General features: G+C 37.9%; 1 long non-coding RNA gene and 1 pseudogene across 1 annotated transcript; one reads left to right on the top strand and one right to left on the bottom strand.

Annotated features, from left to right (window-relative positions):
• The first annotated feature begins 331 nt into the window (after window positions 1-331).
• LOC120109590 lies at window positions 332-1350 on the top strand. The gene is made up of 2 exons (XR_005510424.1): window positions 332-576; window positions 848-1350. It is a non-coding gene; the product is annotated as an uncharacterized LOC120109590 (long non-coding RNA).
• A 1196-nt stretch (window positions 1351-2546) lies between these two features.
• LOC103723469 lies at window positions 2547-24854 on the bottom strand (annotated as a pseudogene).
• Window positions 24855-26243: the final 1389 nt, after the last annotated feature.

Genomic DNA, 26243 nt, shown 5'->3' with positions numbered 1-26243 from the left:
CTTACATGAAATTTTTATCTTCTGAGGATTTTTACCACGTGCTTTAAAAATATGGTCATGATGAAATATTTCGTGGCACACAATACGGGTCTGGGAAGCTTGTTGTGGTAAGGGTCTAGGAGACGGGGATAGATTTATGGAACAGAGATCATCTTGAATGGCATGGAAATATTGAAATCAAACATTTACATCATAGTTAGTAATAAATTTTAAAGAACTATAACCATTGGGCACGGCACCTATTTGATTTCCTATTATGTCTCAAAATCTTAAAATTCAAGCATATAGGTTGTTCCTTCAAATGCGCAGAATTCATATCCCTTCATTCGGTTACATGTTTAACTTGCTCATTTTGTTGTTTCTAAATTAGTTCTGTTAGCTGCTATTTTTTCCCCTTTTTTTTCTTGGCATTACTACTAGGTAGGGACAGCTATTTTGCTGCTTCTGCGTCTATTGATTTGTTCCTTTAAAACATTTGACCAGATAATTTTTGATTTTATCAGGTGGGACTGCGGGATGTTCATGCTAAAGTATGCAGACTTTTACAGTAGAGGTTTGGACCTCTGTTTTGGACAGGTGAATGGCTTTTGCGTTTTGGTGAATCATTGTTGTGCTGTATAAAAATAGCGTCTTTTAAATTTAGTGATACTCTACCAAAAGAAATGTTGTTGAGGGTTCTGTTGCTCTCTTAGTAGAACTCTTTTGTCTCATCAGGTTGATATAGGCTTTGCCTGATTAATGCATAGATAGAGTTTGCTATTTCTCCCATTACATGGTATTGGGATCGCTCTTTAGAAATGCTTAGCTAAAAGGTAGCACACTTGCTAAACCTGCTTTTCTTTTTCAGGAACACATGGCATATTTCAGGAAGAGGACAGCCAAGGAGATTCTGAGGCTGAGAGCTGAATGAATCAAAGCACACGTATGGGAATTTTTTAAACCCTCAACAGGTTGTCACAAACTGGAATTACAGTTTCATACTGATAAGCTACGTGAATGTGGTTCTTGGATATGCCTCTGGCCATCATTTGGTTCCAGAAGCAGCACTTGATTGAGGCATTAAGTGGAGCCTATGAACATTAGTTCCATCTGCATGCTCCAGTCAGAGTATACACAAGCATTTGTAAACCAATTAGTGGAAACCTTGATCGGTGAGAAACGGCAAGATATGTTTTTGTTTTAGAGTGCTCTCTTGGTTGAGTGCTATCATGCCCTTTTTCATGTCTTTACCCCTTGAGAGCAGGGCCAATTATTTGCATGTTTGTAGTTCTACTTTTTGCCTTTATTTTTCCTATGTAGGGCATCAACTGTCATATAACTCAGATTTGTATGGATCATTGGTTTTTGATAGAGGTGAATCAGCAGGTCGTTTTCAATCTTGAAGCAGCACATTTGTTTTCTGCTGTGTAATTTAGCAGATTCATCCAGGCAATCAACTTATTTCTAGAACCGTATTGTCTTAATCGATGCTGGGACTGCAACCAGCAGATGATATTTTTATGATTTGATGTTTGTTCATGAGTCGACCTAGAAAATTTTCTAAAGACCGTATCTTAAATGGTCATTGTGCCCTCATTTTTGGAACGCTCATTTTAAATATTCTGATCTATCTTCTGTGACTTGAAGAGCTGTCCAGGCTAGATACAGAGACAAGATTATCATACTACCTTCCGGACAATTTTGTTTTCCCAAACGGGGTGTTCTCAGAAAATGTTTTGTGCTTGTATGGAGCAACATGTTTTATGTTATTGGAATCTCGGTATCATCATGATGCGAAAATCAACTTCAAGATGCTATTGTGGAAAATTGAATTGGATGTTATATGTATACATAGAAAGAGAACAATAAATCTGAGATTGCATACATAGATATATAGGATCTTATCGTCAATCAAGATTTGACCGGATCTCAATAGGATCCACCCCGCATATCCTAATTTCTCTCTCTATGTATTCAGAAGGCCTTTTATCCCCTGCCGTTAGGACATGTCCCTGTCCCTGCTTCTGGCTCTACCCAATTTTCAGATGGCTTCCATGAATGCACGGTAACAGCGGTGGACTCTCTCCTGTGGCATGAGGGGGCCTTCCTTCCTGATCCCTAGCAGGCTGATACTAGGAGGAGTTACTGCGGCTGCTTGAGGCTTATAGTTAAACGAGGGTGGCGAAGGCACCCAAGAGTGCTTACTGGTGGCCAATCTCTTTCTTAAACAGGACTGAAGCATAGGAGTCCAGGTACCAATGCATAACGTTACAGGACTGAAGGCACAAGAGTCCAGGTACCAATGCTACACGTACCAATATATCTGCGCTCCATGGTACCTGTCCATGCACAATACAATAAATCTACAGATATCTTCATAGATGCTTACACTCGAAGCTCATCAATTATGACAAACAAGCTGCCCATGCTTTCAGCGACATCGCATTCTAACTGTCCATGGTAATCATAAAGATTACACATCATATTAAATTCTGAGAACTAATGGATCTTTTTTTGTTTTTAATGAAGAGATTTCATTGATAATTCAGCCAACAATATGTTCCTACTTAATGGCGATGAATCTTTTGCATCAACAATATATTAATTGCACACACTTTTTCCCAGGACCGGTCAGTTTAAATGAGTATATAGAAATAAAGAATACAACAATGATATAGAAAGGGTTACATACATCTCTGGAGATTCAATGCTTAAACTACCTAAAAATCGTTTCCTCCAATTCCATTTTTCTTGTCACGGTCCTCCAGAAGCAAACCCATAATCCTGATAGCAGATACACGCTTCAAACAAAACTGCAGGCTGACAATCTCACATGCATGCCCACACGACCCTGGCCTTCACAGAGCAGACAGTCGCCCCTGCAAACAACGCAGATAACCAAACAAGGAAACTGAAACTAAGAGGCGGACCTCTATAAGTCACCTACATCTTCAACGCTACCAAAGCATATTCTTGAAGCCACTAACCTTTTCCAACTGACGATATGGACTGAGACGTAGGAAGAATCAAAAAAATGGTTAACCTGAGTTTGGGGCACAAGTGCCTCCTGGCATCAGTGGAAAAACAACCCAAACTATCAGAACAAAGCAACTATCGTGGTGCTTTCTTACGGCTTAAGGATCTCCTGCTCTTTTAGGCGATGCTGGAACCTTGCTAAACGGGCTTGAAGGCTCACCAGACCCTGCAGCCTTGCGTGAGAGCACAAAGCTTAACTGTGTCACATAGTTGTCAATGCGGCTACCCTGGTTGGTCAACCTCTGCCAATAAATTCATCTCCTGCATGGACAAAGTACATGAGGTACTCTTTCTCTTGAAGTACTTGTTCACCCAAATATTTAGTCAAACTTATCCATTACATAAATTATTATAAGTGAAACATCACACTATATAGAAAAAGTCTGTACAAAACAAATTCAGGTTACCTTGCAATTGTAAGATCTAAACCAAGTTTTAGAAACCGAATGGATCTACCACTAGTTAAAAAAAAACAAAGGAGGGGGGGTTGCGTGTGAGAGCTGACCCAGCAGGCTATATGTTTTAACCATCAACTGATGCTTTGGATGGTTTCCACTTGCAGTTCAAATAAGTGAAAAAATAAAAGAAGGGGTTGTTCAATATAGAGTCAGAGCCTCTTCCCTGATCTCTTCCACCTGAGGTGTGGCTCTAGTTACCCATGGTTTGGCTTGACATGTAGTAAGATAATTAGAGGGAGCCATGTTCGTGTTCATGGTGGGGGGATTAATCACGAGAGAAAAGAGGCTTCATTGTTGAAGGGGAGAGAGTGGTGATGAGAACAGAGGAAGTTGCAATACTATTGATGGCAACTGGAGCTTTGACGAATTGATGGCGGACTGCCAATTGCCAGAGCCACTAGCTGCGATCAGATCATGCATTCTCTTTTTGTCAGCTCCATTATTGATGAGGGTCAGGAAATACGATTGGAAGACGAAAGAAGGAAATTTCAAAGAGAGACTTTGAGCCCTGCGGGAGAGGGGGGGGATGGGAGGTGGTGGTGGTGGTGTGGGTTCTTGAACTGCCAACCTGCAACCCAGCCAGAAAAATGGGTTGGGCCAAGTCGAATAGGTTCTGAACACTGATTCTTAACAAAGAATTAAATTAAATCTATGGCACCTAGATGATTTTAAGTGAGTGAGATACTACTACGTAACATGAATCATAGCTTTGAAAGATTTCTCCCTAAATAAAGATTCCTGATTTTAGATAATATTCATAGATTCATAAAAACCAAATCTAAATTCTTAGCTCTTCTCAGTCCTGTTATAGTCTCTTACCTTGCTTAAACAAAATAAAAGAGTTTATCAAAGAAATAAAATACGTACTAATGAATAGCAGTTTGAAAACCTGGTTTGGGATTGGATTGCAAATGCTAGGAAAGTAGACTCTATTGAGCCAACTTAGAAACATGTTTTGTCAAACAACAGATAAATAATAAATAAGAGATACGTTAGAATCATTAATACCACCATTTAATCAGATGATTGATGTTTGATTTACTATTATTCTAATCATAGAAAACTCTTAGACACAAGGACCGCAATCTCGGTACCGGGTACCGTATCGGTAATCTTATCGGTTTGATACGATACGGTACAGTATACTTCTGTGCTGCAATAGCTCTCTTACCCATTTTTTTAATTTTTATCTCGGTACGCCTCGGTATGGACCGGTACGCGCCTCGGTATAGGATTAGTATATCTTCGGTACAGGTCGGTATATTTCGATACGAGGCGGTATGTCTTGGTATAGGCCGGTATAGGGCTTGTACCAACTTGAATGTGTGTTTTCGCACCAGTTTTCTTCCGGTACGGTACGTCGCATACCAGGCGGTACACCTTGTACCGGACAATACAAGGCGGTACGGCAAACCTTGCTTAGACATCCTTTTTTACTAAGTCCTCTTTTTTACATATAAAAAAAGGAATTAAAATAAATTTATTTTAAGCACAATCCATATCTTCTAAATATGCAACATCATAAGTACAAGAATATGTGGATTAAGGGCCTATGTGGCATCACTTTTATTTCTTGTTTTTTATTTTTATAAATAGAATCATAGAAACCACGACAAAAAACATATTTGATGCTATTATTTTATTTTCTATTTTTCAAGTCATTTTCATCATTTCTATAACAAATAAAGAAATTCTTGCTTTTACTATTTTCAAAAACAACAAACTCATGTCTTTTACCACTACCACCAAAACAATCTCTACCATACCACTATCGTCATCTCCAGCACCACCATCACCGTTGTTGCCATTACCATCATTTCTATTACTACCATCACCGCCGGCTTCCGCCTCTACTACCACAACCGTCATGCCACCCCCTCTGCAATATCGTCGCCACCACCACGGTGTATGTGACGCCAATTACACACCACCACCACCATCATTGCACCACCACAACATTGGTTTCTGCCCCACCACTCATTACCACCACTACCACCCTACTGCCACTACCACCACCTTCACCACTATCGGCCCTCAATGTTTTACCACCATTATACTGCCTCGGCCACCATCATCATATTTATAATATTAACATAATTTGACCATACCACATTTATATTTTTAAAATTTAGAAATAAAATAAAAATAAAATCTCTTTTCTACTTCTGAAAAAATGAAAGAGATACCAAATGGCACCGTAATATAAAATTTTTGGTATAAACAATTTTCATGAATGCATGTGAACTGTTTCTTGTGCGTAAGTGCTAGAGCAAAAGGCAATTGTAAGGGGCAAAAACATCAAATGTAGTGATCTTCAATGAATGTTGCTAGAAGTGATACAAGTGCTGACTAACTATTATGACTTTAGGAACTGAAGGTTTAAAAGGTAAAAACATTGCAAGTTGTGGCTCCGTGACTAATGCATGTAAATGAATATTGGGCTGGGAAAGTTGACAGATCCACTTATCCTCTAAAAGCACAAGAAATCCAACCCTAGATTGTGCAATCTTTTGTGGTCCAATTAATATAGATTTGTGGTAGTTTACAACCCAATTCAGCAAAATTTGACTCTAATCACTGAGTTAAAAAACCATGCATAAACACCAGCAATTTGTAAATGAAATAAAAATGGCTCTGGATCGCATGTTTTTTTTTTCCTTGGGTAGGAGGGGTGCAGGTAGCATTCCCATCGAGAGCAATAGTAACACAAGTCAAATTGTTTCTAGATGCACTTATTCATGCACTTATTCAGCATTCCCATCAAAAGGGACAGTAATTGACTGACATAAACACCACCATTTCATCAAATACTTCTGAGTGGCAATGTAATCATATGCATGACTGTGATGGCGAACATATATATGCCTTTACCATTGCCACCAAGCGATAACCCCATACTGATGATTAAGACTAAGTGGCACATATTATTATACGCATGCATGGCACATGAAATTGATATTAACTTAAGTGCAAAAAATTGTATGCATGTAGAGGGATATTGTCACATAACAGAGTGATGTTCATTCACATGCACAGTTGTCATAGATTAAGTCCTTAGCAGGAAGGACGTATCACAAGTAATCAAATGATCTGATATAGTAAGTGTGAGAAATAAGTGGAGTGAGAAGGAATAGACATTAGAGCATGTCCAACTGATGACAAAATCAAGCCCATGAAGACTGATCCAGTAAAGATATAGCATGCACGGGCATGAAGTTGCACATGTGATCAAGTGCATGAAGTTGCACATGTGATCAAGTGGAGAGGTAACAAGCAGGCACATTGGTCCGGCATGACTATTGATCTTATTAAATGCATGGACATTTCAATAACCTGGAGAGAAATCAAAAATTCATAAAAGCTGTTATGAGAAAGTTTGACAGATGGCAGTTACATCCGCAATACATGCCCAAAGCTGGAAAGAGGAAGGTACAAAAGGACTTCAAAATGAAATACTAGATGGAAGTTGGACAGATGGCTTACTTCACGCACTATCTCCATTGTATTTTCAATTTCTTTCTATGAGACTGCTATGAGAGCCTCTTCCTCCTGCACCAATCAAGAGGAGGAAAAAAAGGTTAAAGACAGCAAATTTTATTAGTAGATAATAGAAGAGAAGGTACCAGCGAAGAACATGTTCACTACCTCAAGTAAGGCATCAATTTCCCCATCATTACGTGAAACTTCCAGTTCATATTGCTTTGACGCAATGTTAGAAGTAGAATCAAATGTATGTTGCTGCTTACGGCTGGCAGCAGGTAATTCTGGTGCACAGTCTTTTCTTGACCAATTGTTCACTTTTTCAGATTTTTCTTCCCTAGAAACTTTTCTACGAGGCGGGGAGACCTTTGGCACTTTTTCTTCATCCTGACTATCAAATGAGTTCTGAACAGAAGAATATAACTTGTTACCATAGCTGCTTTGACTGCTTTTCATGTCAACCCTCTCCATCTCCAATGAACCTAATGTTGTACCACTTTCTTCCCTTCCATTATGGGTGTAATTTGACATCATACTGGATGAATTCCTATCAAGCTCGGATGTGGAATTATATGAAAAACTTTCCATATTTTTCCTAGGCAGTTCTGCCACTTTCACTTCTTGGTTTTGCTCACGAAGATCCTCCGATTTGACCGAGAAAGGAAATGATGATGCTGAAGCTGATTCCTTGCTAGAAGGAACTAAAGATGCAGTAGTTGGATCTTTTCTAGGATTACCACTCTTGGAAAGACTTTTGACCCTGTTCAGATAACAATAAAACAGTCGCTAAATATCAAATAACAGCCCATCAATTCTTACTCAATTATATAGCTTATGTTCAATAAAATGCACCTAATCATACCTATCGGCATATCTTAAGGTATTAACGGTATGTTCACAAGAACCTGCATTTGGAGAAATGCAAGAAATCATAACCGTCCTTGAATTGCCGACAAAAGAGTCACGAAGCACCTCTGTCAGTTTGCTCCCACGGAATGGAATATGAATTTGATCGTTGTCTAGAGCACGGATACATTCCTTCAAAGCCAAAAGGCTCTTATTTATTTCTGCTCCCTCAATTCTGAAGTGAGAAATAGTACAAATATATCAATGAATACCACAAAAACAGAATTTTGAAGAACGATGAAATCAATAGATCGCACCTAGTAAGGGTCACATGGAAAATAAAATTCAGACAATTGAATATAACAATTGCTTGCATGGCATGTAGTCACATCAAGATACAATATAAACAAATGAAAGTGCAAGAAAAAACTTTTGAGAAGATATAGACCGTGTCTGACGATCGTTATCTGTTGTATCAGCACCGCGCTCACTTCCAGCAAGATCAATAAAAGAGATCTTCCCAATAACTTTGCCTCCCTTGAAAGAGTCATTGCCATCTTTCTGCCTTCTGGTGTCAACTACCTCTTTGTGCTTCTTAATCGCAAGTTGCAAGATAGCATGAGATCTTGATGATTCTTCATTGGCTCCTGTAGAACCTGTACTTCGTGCAGCATTTCCTTTCTCAATAAAATCCACAACAATCTGAACATCTGACACTTCAAATTCCTGTAATCCAACAATGCAAAACTTGTTGCCTTCCATCTTCCCTCATGCAGAGTTTCCTGATGGAAAACATTAGGTGGAAAGGATTATACTTGCGACAAAACGGAAATGCCAGAATACCTAGTTATCATACACATGCCCGCAATGTCTGTCCAAGTTGGGGACTATTTTCAATTGTTTAATTAAAAAATAAAAAACATGTCTCTAGTATGATGGCATCATGTATTTTGGGACTTGAAACATTCCACAATCCGACATTTTTATATAAAGCTATTCTTCATCATGAACTTACTAGAGAGCTTTGTCATAAAGCATTAAGATGAAACCTTGCACATGACTGAAGTAATATTCTGCACATCTATCAATCACATACTTAGTTACTTTTCAATAACTACTTATCTAGCAAAATCCTACTGAGCAAATACTCGAAGAAGCAAAATCAGCAGAACCAATACCGGGATCCATAATGGTTGCCCCGCGGCATGGTACAGCACAGTACCGTGCCATGCCAACTCGTGGTGTACCAACAAAGAGGAGCCAAAGAGGAAAGGGGAGAGGCAGAAAGGAAGAGCAGAAAAGAGGGGGGGGGGGAGCCGAGAGAGGGAGAGAAAGAAAGGGCTTTCAAGCCGCCTCTCCTCCTATGCTGCGTAATAAGGGTGGGGCCCAGGGAGAGAGGTTTGAGCCTCCTCTCCTCCTATGCTGCATAATAAGGGCAAAGCACCCCCCACACACACACCCCCTCTCTCTCTTCCTCTCTTCTCTCTCTCCCCCTCCCTTGCCAGTGTCTTGAATTAAGGGGCGGAACAGCTTGGTACGCCCCAAACCAGACGGTTCAGGGTGATACAGCAAATAATGCGAAGAAGATTAAACAACTCAGAATTTGAAGCCAGATATTGCATCCCTTTTGTATTTCCATGAGCTGTCAAAGAGAATCAAACAAAGATCTATTGATTTAGAAGCTACTACCTTTTCCATGGAAATTTGAAAACTTAGACACATGCAAGACAAGGAAAATATCATAAAGTTAAAATTCTTCAAAAAGGTGCATTAGTTATATGACATTAATAGATAGAGAGAAACCAACCGCCTGTCACAAAGAAGATCAAAAAGTTTGCCACCATATATCTCAAAATAGCTAAGCCACAATTTGAAATTTTGATTGCGGTAATATGGCTGACGCAACAACCGAACAATGTCTTCTGCAGCTCTGAGAGGCAAAGGTTTCATTGTGTATGTCTTCCCACTACCTGGAAAAATAAGTAAATCAAAGTGTTATAGTTATTTTGACGACTGACAAGTTGTAATGAAAATATGTGCACAAGATATAAACCTATAAAAATATAGGCTACCAATTATTTTTGTACACTAGATTTGTATTTGTTCTTAAAGGACTCTACACAGACATTAGTTTTAATTTTTAACCCATATGTTCTGCCCCATTTTTCATCCTTTCCATTCTTGATCTCTGAAGGAAGTTTACACATCATCAAACAAACTGGCATGAGCACTAAATGTGCAAGAACTTCAAGCACACACTAGCACAAATGCTTCCTTGTTGACAAAATTGGATGCCATGCAGAGAAGATATAAAATCACATTTAAGTAATAAAAAAATAGGCGCACAAATTGCATCCTTGGATATTAAAAGGTACTTCATTATGCAGGCCTCGAGGAGGCAAAGGCATCATCACAATTCTCTGATGCATCTCAATATCGACTGTATTTCAAGCAGCAAAAACATGAGAGCTTCACATCTCAACTAAATAAATCTTGTGATACAAATAATTCATACTAAAAAGGGAATTCAAGTTCTCAGCTGTCATGTGACATTTTTTTTGTCATCGGAGTTGTGACTATTATAAGGTGGCATTTTAACCCCTTAAAACATGTTGTAGCAAGCCTATCAGAAGAGGTAGGCCTGCAGTAATAAGGGTGTAACAGTTACCATCAAAACTTTACCACTTGCTGCTCAAGGCTTATCTTGCATACAAATTTTGGGTGTACCAGGTCCTACATCCACCAAGAACATTTCTTCTGTTATGTGTAAGTGTAAAACTGAAGATTGTGAGGCATTTCCACTACAATAATAAGAAACTAGAATTAGATCTTGGAAATGATCGACTACAATAGATGCTCATCGTAAGTTTTGATTTTTTTTCCTCCTATTCATATTGATCATAAGCATCCAGCAGTGCCACGCCAATATAAGGGTTAAGCTACTAAGTGTTGGAGAACTAGTTAGAAGCAATTTGCCACTTCCACCTCTCTAGGCTTCACATGAAAGACTTCTGAAGCTTTTAATTCTCGTGTCTAAACAGAGACTTCATTCAGTATTGGTTTACTGGATTCATCCAATAGATAGGGATTATGCAATACAATCCCATCACAAGTTGCAGATAACCCAAAGTGGATGATCCAGCCAACAGAAGCAGATTAATTAGTTTATGTAGATACTCTTAAGTCTGAGCAACACTATTGTCGTACCAGCACATTATAGCAATTTTGGTGTTGGATGATTTAGTCCTCACCTTTATATGGGTTATATCAGGGTATTTAGCGTGATCCAACAACTTTTAAAGCTTTATTTCCCATTCCTCTCATATTTTATAGCAGTTGGAAACTTCTGACTACAGAAATACACCTGCTTCAATATCTCTTTAGAAACACATTCTTGCAGCTACTTCTGCCACACCCACAATAGCTCCTACTTCAAGTAAGCTCTACAACATAGTTCCTACTTCTTTGGCTTATAATTTGTTCCTCAGAGAAAGTTACCAATATAAAACCTTGCACTCTTCCCTCTTCATCTAGCCACTTCTAGTTTCAAGGGTTGCTCTTTGGTTAGATAAGCATAAATTGCAATCAATTAGATAAGTCCACCAACATGCTAATTAAACTTTCAGGTACAAGGGCTCCAACCCAAGCAGGTTTAGCATGAACCAGGTCCAACCAAACTTGCAATTTTGATGGGCTTGGGCTGCTTTCAAGTAGAAAGCTTGGGCAACTCAACCGAGCCAAAGCCAAACTACCATGATAGACCTCCTAAAGTGACCAAACCTGAAGCTAACTTGCCTTAGGTGCTTCCAAACTAAACCCATAATTCCGCAATAAAGCTTTTAAGATAACCCAATTAGAAGCTTGCTCAAAATCAACCTGGCCTAACTCATTGTATTTCAGTTGAAACTTTTGGACTTGTTTCAACATGGGTTTGGGTCGTCAAGTTCATTTCTGGTTGAGCTGGGCTCCAATTGGCCCTTAACCTAATCCAACGAAGTTGCATCTCTATCAAGGTACCATGAAGGTTTCCCTTTGTCACCTATAGTTGCCTTGTCTAGGATCTTATCAAATTGTAGAGAACTTATGTAAGTTTGATAGTAAGTCATAAAAATATACTCAGCTTTCCCACAAAAGCCCCTACAATTTTTGCCCCATAGCCAACCACAAACTACTAAAAGGGTCTGGACCAAGGTATGCCATCTCGATACCGGTCCCCGTGCCGGTACGTCTGGTTCAGAGGCTGGTTTGGCGTACCAACACTTAGTACACCCCCTATACCATATATCAGAACCGAACCGGTATGGTACACCCCAAACTGCCCGATTCAGTACGGCATGATGTACCATGGTCTGGACAATCGTGATGATGATACAAAATACTGGTGAAACTTTGCCTTCAATTATCAATATTTGAACAAATAAGTATGACAAAGGGTTAAAAAGAAGCAAGGACAAAGACCAAAAGGAACGTGGACAGTAGTAGGGGTGGCAACCTGGGTGTGTCAGGTCAAATACGGCTCAAGTCGGATGCAAGCCGGTTCAAAAATTTGTGAACTCGAACCCACCTATTTATTAAACAAGTCAAAATTCAGATCTAAACCCAACCTATTTATTAAACAGGTAACCCGACCCAACCCGTTAACCTATTTAAATGGGTTAAACAGATCGGGTTAAATAGGATAGAAATGAGTTAAGTAGGTTTTAAACAGGTTATGGGTCAGGTCATGACGTGACCCAATTATTAAACGGGTCAAAACAGGGTTAAACGGTTTAAAGGTCTAAGCTTGAAACCGACCCGTTTAATAAATAGGCCTAGGCAGGTTGATTCATTTATGACCCAAACCCATTTATGCCAAACACAAACTTACTTAAAATAAGTTGTTTATAGGTCGGGTCAAAAATTACCACCCCTAAATGGTAATAGTGAATAAAGATTTAAACAAAAAAATCTGCAAAGGACTTAGCCTCTAAAATGAATGAATGGGGAGAAAATATGAAAAAGCAGACCCTAAAAATAGATCTAATAAGCATGTTGAATATAATCGTGGTTATATAAACAATTTCACATGCTAGATCACGTAGATAAAAGATGCCCATCTAGAATCATCCTCATCCTATCAACTATTTCTACATTTGCTAGCTAGATTGGCTTGCATGTCTAAAACCAAACAACTTAATATAAACAAGCTTCAATATGAAACTTGAATGCTCCACCAGTATTTTTCATCTCAAGTAGCAGTTTCCAATCAAAATCACAAAGAGCTATTGACTTAAAGATAAATATGTTAACAATGCTTAACTTTTTCAGCATTGGAAGAAGGAACATGTTTCATTAACTACTACGGGGTTACAAAGTTTTAGGAAGACAAGCTGAACAAGCCTGAGCACAATAAGTATTTTAAAATAAATGAATTGGATTTCCATACATCAAGAAAGGAGCTCTGTATGAATAAACAAACTGCACATCTGAAATTACTATAGAGGTTGTTAATTTTGTCCATGGTTCAACACACCTGTTTGACCGTAAGCAAAGCACGTGGCTTTTGCCCGCTGAAAAATGGTTGGTATAATTGGTTCTACAGTCTCACGATATACCTGTTCAGGATAGTAATATTATAATCATACAAAGATACACATTGCTGATTGAAATGGCAGGTTAGTTCTCTGTGCAAACATATCAAAGTTATTTCAGAAGAGATTATTAAACTGACAAATTGTATGCGATATAGAATTTTGAGAGATCTTACCTCATCATTTGTAACATGCTCATCCAGAACAGCATCAAAACAAAATTCATGCTTCTCCACATATGCAGTCAAGTCCACCTATCATGTCAAGGTTACAAATCAGTTACTTCAGTAAGTACAAGATGCAAAAAGAGGATAGGCACTAAGCACTACAGGGTTGATATGCCACATGCCTCCAACAAAATTCAGCATAAATATTTGTTACCATATATGAGAGGAAAAGAAAAAATTATAAACTTTAGGGGAATGAAACATAATTATTCAAGATTCAATAAAGATACTAAACCAAGAGTACATTCACTGAAAAAACAATTGAAAAGATTAAGCATAGAAAATTACAAGAACCATCTTCCTATTAAACATGAGTGTGGCATTAGGGGATTGGTGAAATCTCACCGCAAGGGTCTAGGTTTTGGGCCCTCATCAACAAGCAAGTGATGAGCCTCATCAACAAACCAGCGTATTGACTTTCTAATAGTTATATTAATCACTAATTGTATCTTTCACTACCTAAAGAAACTCATGCAAACTCAACTACACTTTGTACAAGTCTTTCAGAACGTTCTAGAATCTACACCAACTAAAACAAGTGAAGAAACAAGGGTAGAGCCTAATATTAAGAGCGGCGATTAGCAAGGAAACACGTGCCACTGACCAAACCTGTTTTCAGCTAGGAAGCCATTGAATGTTTCAGCCATTCATTCTCACCCAAACTTCAAGAAATAAAATTCAGGTTGCATTAGGAAGCTTCTCACAATCCGTTGGGTTTGGACTCAGCTTCATGTTTGACATTGTTTTCATTTGGTATTACAACTTTCAGCTGCTGTTGACAAGATGCTTGATCTTGGCCCGAGTCATGGTCTATCCCACAACATCATGTGCTTCAGCTGTAGAATAGTTCAGCTCAAGTTCAACCTTTACACTAGCAGGACCCTAAAGCAACCAGAACCCAAAAAAGAAATTACAGATATTTGTAACATACTTGAACTTTGACGAACTACAACAATTTCTTCAGATTGATTAAAAGGAATGGTGAAGTCATCCACATTTAGGTCAGGCGCAACCAGCATATAAGGCATTTCTATATCGGCTCTTGGTTCGCAGGTTCATGGCTTGCTACAATTCTTTGATCATCAACTTCTAATGTAAAGACAAAAGGTTTGGACAATCAATGGAAGCACCTATCCTCAATCAAACTTCCTGCTTTCTCTTGATCCAACTAGATGAAAAGGATCAAAATGAGGATTTGGTTTGCCTGTCTCAGAAACAAGCATGCATTGAAGCCACGGAAAAAGGTTTATTTTAAGAGAAGTCAAGAACTATATATATTCAAATCTTTTCTAATAATGGCATACAGAAATGTTTTTCATATAATTAGAGCTGGAAGGATGAAAAGTCAACTCTATACTGATAAAAGAAAATCTCCTTTTAACCCCAAAAACCCAAACAAACCTACTAGCCTAAGTGTACTTTCAAATCTTGTAGAGTTCGAGAAAAAATCAGAATAGCAAACAATAGTAGGGCCTATAACAAAAAAGTGTCCACCACTAAGTACCTTCCCTATTTTCTTCATTCCAGGAACATCACTTTGATAACACCTTAAAACGAAAGTGAAGGTACAAGTTTTCCGATACAAGGCAATAGATCACAGTTCCTCCAAATGCAAAATTGCTTCAAATAGAAAAATCATTCAGGAGTTACTAATATAAAAAAGATTTCTCAGAACCCCATAGACCCTCAGATATAAGTCGAAACTTCGTAAGCTCTTGCATTACAAGAATTATAAATTTTAAGAATCATACTCCAAGGGTTCCCCACATATAACCAATTGCTTATAACAATGCAATCCTTTCTTCGAGTCAAAACGATGAGGCAGTAGGGGCAATAAAGAATCAACTTTCTGTTCTTTATAAATTAACTAAAGTATAAAAAGGCTAAGAAAATAAGCTAGGTTATTGCATCCTCTTGATTAAAGAACTTGGCATCTCACCACCAAGGACTCAAGATGCTGGTCTCAACAAAAGTTAAGAACCAAATATCCTGAAGAATTGTTTCTTAAAATAACAACTACAATTTTATTAAGCTTTTACAATAATAAAAAAAAATCTAATCCTTATTCATTACTATGAGAGCTTATAATGATGGAAACAAATTCCCTGGATAGCCATAACCCTTAATTTCCAAAAATAACTTTTAGTTCCTAAATGAAGCACAGGGAATTATGAGTTCACAAAACCTCCCACTCATAATCTCATTGCTAAGAATCTGATATTATTGATCCAAAGTTACCTCGACTTTGTGCTCGTTATAGACCTCAGTAGCAATTTTTTAAAAAGCTGAAGCTGAAGGCCAGGAAAGTTCAGCCTATAAAGACAAGGAACAATCCTTGGGGCAGTTCAGGGCATAAGCCTCAAGCACTCAACTCAAAAAATTGCACATACTGTCAACAATATGTTGAATCAGCCTTTGAGCTGCTGTGCATGCCTCTATCACAGTGTTAGCAAGCCAAAGGCTGAAAGAACAGGTTAGCAGCTATAAACTTTACCAAAGAAGAGCAAATAAATCAAATTAGTTTTTGATTTTCAAAGGTTATCATCATTCTAAAATCTATTTGTTTGTATGAAGGATTTAACTTTTTTTAGTTATAAAGGGAAATCATACGACCACACAATATCCACCTTTCCTCCACCTCAGAATAATTATAAAAGGTACATCTAACTTCACAAGAGTAAGCTGTAATCACCAATCCTGAAATAAAAACTCTAGGGCTAGATTTTTATAACCATGCACAGCCGATAATATGTTTCCACTAATTAAGCCTATATGAAGAGATAACAAATAGACCAGCCTAGAAGTCAAAGGTATGAATCTAAGTTATGGTGGCCCAAGGTCCGCTAAACCGGTACCGAACCGGTAGGGCGTGCCGGTCTGTGGCAAACTCTAATTTTTTTTTTTGGGAGTTTTCAACAAAAAAAATAATTGGTAATGACTCTTTTCAAACTTTTTCTATGAATTTAAGTCTAATTTAACATTTTTTATATTTTTTTGATGTTTTTTTGATGTTTCTATGATCTCGATTTAACCTAAATGATACATCTGATTAATTTAAACTGATACAAATCATCATTTTTTTATTTTTTAATCTATAAACATAATTTTAATTTTTAAAAATTATATATAATTCAAAAATTAAAAAATTTTATGTCGGCGTATACATCGTCCATAAATCTACAACATATAAAAAAATTAAGCCCAAATCGAAATTTTTGGCATGACCTCCATTTATTTTATAATTGTTGAGCTATTTTTTCAAACCCTTCTCCCAAAAAAAGAAGGAAAGGAGATAGAAAAGAGGAAGCACACCTTATTTAGCCTTGGATCCTCCTTTTGATAGTTTGAATCCGGTGTTATTTGTGATTTTTTTAGGAAGAAAAAGCGGTGGAGCTGCTTTGAAATAGTGTTGGGAAGGCCCGAGAGTGGCAATAATATCATATCCAATCGGTTCGAAATCGGGTGACTTGTTGTGAACCGGCCGGTTCGCACCGAGTCGGCACCGAATCGACTGGTTTCGGCCGGTAAAGGACCGATTCCGGTCGATCCAATAGCAGTTTCGGGCGGAACTGAATAGAATAGCCGATCCGACCCAATTTCGCACCAGGTCAGCTTGGTGCTGCCGGAACCGGATGGTTCGGCCCGGTTCGGCAGACCCTGTGGTGGCTTGTTGAGAATATTTAAAGTTGCTATACTTATTAAAATTATTCTTTCGCATGTGGAGCCATACAGAAAATGCAAACAATTGGGTCATGTTGCTTCAAAGTCTGCATTTAATCAAATTGAATTGCCAGTATTTAGAAAAGACCAAATAGATATAAGCCCATTACTTGCAAATAAATAATGAATGCCAAACAGAAAAACACTTCACATGGTAACTTGCTGAAAAAAACCAACTGAATATTTATATAGGTGTTGAGAGATTGCATAATGCATGAGAAAAATTTGATACACTTATGAAGAACCATCTTATCCCTAAAAACCAAATAATAAAAATAACTCTGCAAAGACAATAGTTTATGAACATATAACAATCAATCATGTAATGGAAAAAAATGTCCTGGGTTGTAAATCATGCATACAAAGGTTTTGCAATATTAATTTACACTGCATGCTTAGCAACCGGTTGAACTCATTCAAAAACAAATACCTGAGAGTCGTGGTAAAGAAGATGATTAACATTTTTTTGGTAGGAAGAAGACAATCAAGATTAAGATTATATAACATTCTGCAGACAGAAAAGATAACAAACCTTTAACTTAGGCTCATGGACAGTTAAATATGCATTATTATGTACAGTGACGATATCATCCTCTTTTCGGGAAATCTCCTTCTTGTTCAAAGGCCTTTTACGTACCTGCAATGGTGGGAAAGGAGGGGGAGGAACCAGTTTATCAGACTTCTAAGCATATCTCAAAATCTACAGAAACAAATTAATAAATGTTTTAAGCAAGGTTTGCCGTTCCAACTGAACTAATCCAGAACCGCCCTAGTTTCAGTGGCATCAATCAGTTCTGAGCCAGCTTTGGCTAGTTTCAGCCAAGTAAATCAATCGAAAGGTATATTCAAAATTTTATCACTCTCCTTCATATTTGCTAACATAAAGCTTGCTCACAGGTGATGTATCAATTTCCTAGGGCGCATTTTTCCAACACCAACTCAAATATGCAAGGGATCTAAAAAAACAAAAAATAATTTAAAAAGTTAAAAGAAATGGATGTGAAAGAATGTTAAAGTTAAACTATTCTTTTAAATTGGTAAAAGTTAAATATGACTTTTCAGAGCTTACATTTCATGAAGGATCTCCAAATAACTTAAGTTTACAGATTTAAATATAAATATTGTAAATTGTAGAAAGCTTTTTTTAAGAATGCATAATTTCTAATATAGTCGATTTCCAACAAATAACATTTTTTATCTTAAAATGGTGCCTAGTCAAATTTATTACATAATATTTTTCTAATTATTATTCTTTTTTGAGAGTTCTCTGTACTTTTATCTCTGAACAATTTAAATATATTTTCGATCACTAAAACCAAAAATAATATTAGGTTCAAAATGATATAATATACATTATTGTCACGTTTCAGAACAATATAATCTACATTATTATCACATCTAATAAACATGGTTCATTTTATCTTTATGATTATAATTTTTTACAAAAAAAATATTTTTCAGCTGAAATTCAGAAACCCAAACATAAACTCATTTGGCCTGACCAGACCCAAAAACAAAATTCATAATTTCAACCTTAGGTATGAAGAGAACAGCTTGTACTACACTAAAGGGCAGTACAATGATTATTTCAGCAATACCAATAATAACAAGATTTGGATTGCTTGAAACCTGGGTGTGATGATAAATTCATCCAGAACTCACCTCTGGAGGATCTTAACATTATAATTCAATATCGAAGTACTTCAGATGCTGCACATTAAAGATAACAAAAAGGCATATCCCCTTATAACAGACTTCTTGAAAAAATTACACATCTGTCCTCGTATTTGGAACATGTGGAAGATATGTTAGTGCCTTTTCTAAACAAGACTATTTTGTTTGTGCTGTCCTTTTTGTTCTCTCCGAATCATATATATATCTTCAGTCTACATTCAATCTCTCAAGCTTAATTTGTTAGTCCTCCATGACCATAAAGGGCCAATTAAGTTATTGCTCACATCAACCTCAGTCATAAATGATTGGAGGGGCAACAGTCTTCTGCCAGAACCTATAAACTAAACAAATTATCCATAAAGACATTTAAGTATCTCCACTGGAAAGGAAACATTTGTCGACCAATCAAGCAGAACTGTGACCATAAAAACCCATAAACTGATACCAACAATAAAATAATTCAACCGGATGGTAGAATAAGGACTTGGTTGAGTACTACCCATATGGCAGGTAGAATGGTCCAGCCCACAAATGCAGGGAATTGATACCCTAGAGAGTTCTGATCTGTGCCACTTAGACTTGACAACTTCCAAGGGAACATACGTGAGGATGAAAATAAAAATATTGGTTGCAGGAATAGGAGATGCAAATCAGAACATTAGGGTTAAGATACTGAAAAACAGCCTGAATAGCAGCACTCTTACATTGACAAAGGTGGCATCTTGTTGCAGATAAAGGTATAATAAATTAATAAACTGTGCGCAAATGCATTTGCCTACTACTAAAAATTTCAGATATAGGAAAAATTTAAAAAAAATAAGCATGGACTGGGTGTTAATATGCCTTCCTCATAAAATTTCTTAATGTTTATGTGGTATATTATGCTCTTAATCTAGATAATCTTAGGTTTTTCTATGACCAACAAATCACTATGAATTTGGATTTTGTAGATGTGGGACTCTTATCATTGAAACATGCCCCATGGACCCCTTCTTGGAGTCCAGCAATGTTAAGATCCTTTTCTATAAAAGTTTAGCATGGTTCAAACTTCAAACATCTAAGGAAGAATCTCATTAGGGTTATTATGAGAAATGAAACTTTTGGAAAATATATCCACTTTTTTGTGGTGTTATGATAGGATTAGGGTATGAAGCCATTTTATAACTCAAGTATCTCAAACTCTTTCCCATGTATTTTGAAACCTAAGTGTATTAAAACAACTCTAATTTCGAATATAAGTATCCAGACTATCCATGTGCAATTTTCAAAACACAAAGGCATCAACAACGTGAAGCACCAGAATGCATTCTCACCCTATGACATAAAGCTTATATGATTATAGGGAGTTTACTTACCACAACTTTAATCTTGGCTACATTTGTCTCTTTTGAGCTAATTTCTCTTTCACTAACTGATTGTCTAATATTGCTGTCTGCTGGCCCTTGTTGCTTGCTAGGTACTGCATCATCATTATTATCAAAACCACTGGTAGGCATGAATGGTGATGGCTCAAATGGTTCTGACATTACATGCTGCAAGGAGAAAATGAAGCACAAATGGTGACTAGAGCTCAAAAAAAAGTGGAAACATAGCATGTGATATCAACATCATCCAAGGAAAAAATAACTTTTATTAAGTAATAATTTTCATCTACATTCATGATGAAAAGTAATCAACAGTGAAAGATTAAATTACAAGCTCTTCAACAGAACTGTATTACAGTTTGATCCCAGATAGACAATTCAATAGTCAAAAAACTTCATGGCATCATTTGTAGGTTTGCTAATAAAAGAACCTCATTCCTTCACTTTCTCTGTTGCTTTTGCATAATCAGCATCTCCCTGGCCAGCTTGTCAATGCTTAATAATCATACAAATGATGAAAAAGAGACAAACAAAATGAAGCCTACCACAGTCACAACACATTGAAGAAAAGTGATGGCATATATACCACCTTCCCCATTCCACAAGCTAATTATTCCCTTAAATTTTTATGCCTAAAATTAAGAATCAAAGTTTTTATATTAGTCAATATGAAATAACTCAAGAGGCTGGTTCAATCTTCAAAATTCATTAAAATGACTTTTTGTTTCTCCAAGTTCATTGTGTCAATTTTTTTCCCTGCTGAACACTTAGTTGATTCACCGAACAAGGCATACAAGGCTCCAACATATGTAACAGTTATATCTCATCTTCCTATGAATATTTAACTTCTTTAGACTATCTCATTGCCTTCCATACATACAATATTATATGAGTAATCGTATTGGCATTAAACTTTTGGTGCTTAATAGTCGATATTAGCTAGTGATTTAGAAATGATTCACAGCCTATAAGTATCAGATCTTCATCAGAAGAAACAAAGTAATGTAGCATCTAAAAGATTTCTCCGTACTCGTAAATTTTCTACTTTTTACTTGAATTTACTCCTTTTTTTATACAACAACTACTAATCAAGCTGAAGCCAAAACTAGTGAAATTACCATAATGTTTTCTTGGCCCTCGGGACAAAACCAAGTATTACACTTTAAAGTTGAATATTACATGTTCAGATAATATGAATTAGATCTAATTAGTTTACTGTCAATTTCATTAATTAAATCATAGTTGGAAATATAAATTTTATTGAATGATCAATACATCAATTGTTTAATCAGATTTATTGATCATGTATTCATCAAAGGATCTACATGATTGCACTTATACAATTAAATGAAACAGATTTCTCTTAAAAAATGAATAAGCATTTTCACTTTCAAAACATAAAACTCTCTTTGCATTCTCTACCAAATTTGACATGGTAAACAACTAAAATCTAGTTTCAAGGTGGCTCTGAACAAAGTAGCATGTTTATAGTTTTGCTCTAAGGATAAAGTAGACTACCTACATGCTGGTGGTCTCAATTGTGCATCTCCTTCAAAACAATAAATTTTTTCCTTCGGTTTTCATTTCATTTTCTCATTAGTTCTTTCACACACCACCAGCCAGTCAAAGCTATGAATGTTGGCACAATACATGGGAGGCTGATGTCAAAGTATTAAGAATAGCATTTTATTAATCCATTTATGGGGCCTTCTTTAAAATAGTGGAGGCATTTATTGCCTCCTAGTCAACCCTATATTTATAGGATAAAGCTTAGTTATCATTATTGTTATCATGTACCTTAGCATATTGCACTTACATGTGGATATGTCGGTATGTTGGTTAAAAGAGATTGATATGGGCTTATGTAGAAATGCACAAGATGCAGGGGTACGTACAACATCAGTTGGGAGGATGAAAACAGAACATACTATGAGAGAATTTCTTATTTCACAAAACTATATATTTGGAGAAAATCCCATAAACCATAAAGCATGCCTAGTCAAGAAAATAAAAATCAGTTGGTCATATCTCTTGACCTACATGAAAATTATGCAACTAATAATATGCTTCAATAATGCAGGTTTGTGCAAGACAGGAACCCCCACCCACAAAACAAAATAAGGGTTGAAGGGCATAAAAACATACTAGTTTTTAGCACATGCACTGCATGAGCAACTAATAGACCAGTTAAGCACATGGACAATTTAGATTAGAATCATTAGATGGAGAAAGAAGAAAAAGCATGGGAATTACATGTGAATTGATGTGACGAGCTTACAAACGACCAAGATCAATTAGACAGAGCAGGAAATCCAAGCACATTATGATGATAGTCGAATGTCAATGGAGACAATATGTAATTACGTTGTATGTTAGAAAATATTGATGATCAAATCAGGCATAAGCATGTCTTATACATACTTCCAACAAAAAAATTAAATAAAATAAAGATGGCTAGATCACAGTAGTTTGCATGCAAATAATGAGATGCAAGGATCTAGCTATGCACCAAAGTTCATGATGTGCTGTATGTGAATACCTTATTTATTAAAGATAAAATTTGTTAAGAGTTGCTATTCAAAAGCCCATTCCCATGTCATGATGATGACGGCCTCTCCCACCAAGCACAGGCATTTTCATTCTTTCCTAGTTCTCAAGTGCAGTCATTAACAGTTATGATATATTCTTATTTGCGCATGGCTTTAGAACAAGCATGACCAGATACTTCTTTTTTTTGGTACTAACCAGATACTTCTTTCAGGAAACTACAAAATGAAGTCTCATTGTTGTTTCTTTCTTCTGAAGCATCTCTCTATATCCTTCTTCAACATTAAACAAAATGATAAATGATTTCTAGGGGATATTGGTTTTTAAAGAGCATACTTCTAAATTATACCAATAAGGATATTTGTCAAGGAAAATGTTCAAGTAGCGAAGTTAATTAAGCTTCAAATAAACAAAGATATGAGTAACTTGCTATGAAGTGTAAACTTATGATGCCCTCTAAAATAAAATAGATACAATATAGAATGTTAATTGAAAAATGAAACACAGTGCAAGTTTCATGGAGGAATGGATTTACAAAATGGTTTTCTTGGCATTCATAAGGATCATACCTCAGAAAGAAGTTCAGTGTCATCCATAGCATGAAGATCCAAAAGACCAGCTCCGAACTCCCCTCTGAGTTCGGGTGAATAAAAGCCATCTGTTGCACCTGCCGCTCCCATGCTTTGGGCCGTTTGAGTGTATGGATCAGAACCAGACTCCCCATTAAAGTTCAGATTCCTTAAAACTTTAAAGAGTTTCTGCTTCTCCTCAACAGTCTGTGGCCCATAACCCTGTCTCCACAGCACCCAAAATAAAAGGATATTCTAAACTACAGGATCAGAGCCAATAAAAGCACCAGAAACAATGTCATTGTATATTCTTTAGATAACACCAATATTTGTAATGGCCAAAATTAATCCACAGTGAATGACACATCGCAAAAGAATACTCCAGCAACACAAGTAAACAAGCAGGATATAAACCAACATTTACATGCTTCGAAATTTGAGAACTTTTTATTTTTTTTAAAAAAAAGGAACATTACTTTCCAGCATTACAAATATTCCCCGATCTTAACAAAATGAAGATTAACCCAGATCTTGAAAACGCAAGACTGCCCTATGTGAAACCAATAAAGCAAACAGGATCCAATTAAATCGCCATATTATAAAATTAGGATTAAATCCGAGAGAGGAAAGAAACAATCATCAAGTTTAATCATGACACGACGCAAAAAGGAGAGATCTGCCTCTAGTACCACTACGCGAGAGTCCATTAAACTTAAGTTTTTAATATAAAACATTACCAAAAAAAACAGAAGAAGAATCATCTCAGATTGAAGCAAGATCCAGTACCTGCATGAGGAGATTGGGGAGCATGCGCTGGTCAGCGGAAGCAAGCGGCGAGGCCAGGTGCTGGAGGCCGGCGGACTGGAGCCACCGAGCCATGACCGCATCCCCGGCGTCCCCGCCAGCCCCCGCCGCCCCGCCGGGGTGGTGGTCATACAGAGCCGCCGCCGCCGCCGCGGCGTTGCTCTGCTGCACCTGGCCACCCATGTGGCGCTGCGACCTGCGTTGGGGCGCCAACTTTCCGGCTCCCTATCAACCACCTCCTTCGATCTAAGGAACACGAGATTTACCGAGAACCCGATCCCTACGGAGACCCGCAGATCATCCAATCGAGGAGAATCTGGATGGATCGGAGGCGGAAATGCCAGGAATTGCAGCGTTTTTGGAGAATTAGGCACAATGGGGACTGGGATCGGGGAGGGAGAAACCCTAATTTTAGGACTGGGGGCGGAGCGGAGATTTGTGTCCTCGTTTCTCGCCTGTCCCTTTTAGTTAGGTGGGAGGGGGGTGCAGTTCCTTGCGAATGAAAGCGAGAGATGTTGGAGGTACTGCAGGGGCCCGTGGGAGGAGATGATGCATATAACAATGCTGTATGAGGTTTTTTCGTGTGCTTGATCACGGACAAGGGGAGGGATAGAAAGGGGGTGGATTTTTTTTCTTTTTTCCGTACAAAAGAGGGGGATTTTATTTTTGTTTTTGTTTTTGTTTTTCCATTGTTTTGTTTTATTTTTTTGCTTTTTTTTTTGTTTTTTTTACACCAACTCGTCACACCATATGCATATGAGTATAGTCAATAAAGTCAAAAAAAAAAAAAAAAACTGGCGAAGAGAGTAAGAAACATCTGCCTGGTTCATCCAAAGAAAACCCCAGAGTAATGCCCCACGAAGGAGGCCACCCAATCGGCTGCGATGTTCGTCTTCCAATAATCATAAGTGGCCCTGAAGGAGCCACAATCCCCCGCCATCCTTCGAATATCGTGAAGCAGAAATTGTCCGTCCGTCGCGATGTGTCACCCTCGAATCTCCTCAATCACAGTAGCTGGGTCCCCCTCCAGGTGGATGCAATCTGCACCCAAAGCATGCCTCACATAGGATACGCCCTCCCATGCCGCCCTCAATTCTGCTCTAATGACAGAAGTGTCATAGATTCGTCGCCTGCCAGCCGCTACAAGTCTCGAGTGGCAGTCTCTGATAACAAAGCCTACTCCCTCCACTCACCTCTCTCAGCAGTATTGCCATCAAAATTTACCTTAAGAAAGCTAGGAGGTGGAGGCTCCTAGAAAACAAAGACGAGCCTGGTTGCTGACTCAGCTAAGTAGGAGTCCTAGATATCCCTAGCCGTCTTGGGGAAATAGGATGGTGTACTGCTAATGACCTCTGATGCATGAAGCAAGGCTCTAGTTGCCACCACCCTTGGATGGAGCCACTTGTCCTCAAAGATCCGAGCATTCCTATCCAGTCAAGTATGGTAGGCCAGATAGGCACATCAGACCTCCTACTCCACTATGTCTAGCCTCCTCGCAGACGCCCTCAAACGAGCGAGAAAATCCTCCGACGAGGACCTGTCTCGCCCGACGTCAAGAGAGATCCTTGAATCACCAAATCTAGGCTGCTCGCGGACAACAGAAGAGGACATGGCAGATGGTCTCCTCCGTCACTAGGTAGGCCCCACAAGCAGGAGGGACCCTCACTCCTCTCCTCGCCAGTACACCCCTAGTAGGTAAATACCACCAAGCCACCTTCTAGATGAATATGGCAATCCGAAGGTGGATGCGCAACCTCTAGATCTAGGTCCCATCTATCTATTGCGCCGGGGCCCTAGTCACCAGAACTCGGAGATCTTGGGCGCACACCCTCAGTCTCCCATAGCTGCTCCAAACCCTCCTATCTGCCCTCTCCTCTGTGAGGACCGGCATAGCCAAGACTCTCTCAACCAGGGCCTCCCTGAAAGTACCTTGAATAAGGTCCTCGTCCCACCTCTGCTCACCCGAGAT

This window comes from Phoenix dactylifera, unplaced genomic scaffold (assembly GCF_009389715.1).
Source record: "Phoenix dactylifera cultivar Barhee BC4 unplaced genomic scaffold, palm_55x_up_171113_PBpolish2nd_filt_p 002435F, whole genome shotgun sequence".
NCBI classification, from domain to species: Eukaryota; Viridiplantae; Streptophyta; class Magnoliopsida; order Arecales; family Arecaceae; genus Phoenix; species Phoenix dactylifera.
Note: the sequence above shows the minus strand (reverse complement) of the source record. Positions and strands in the feature narration are given on the sequence as shown.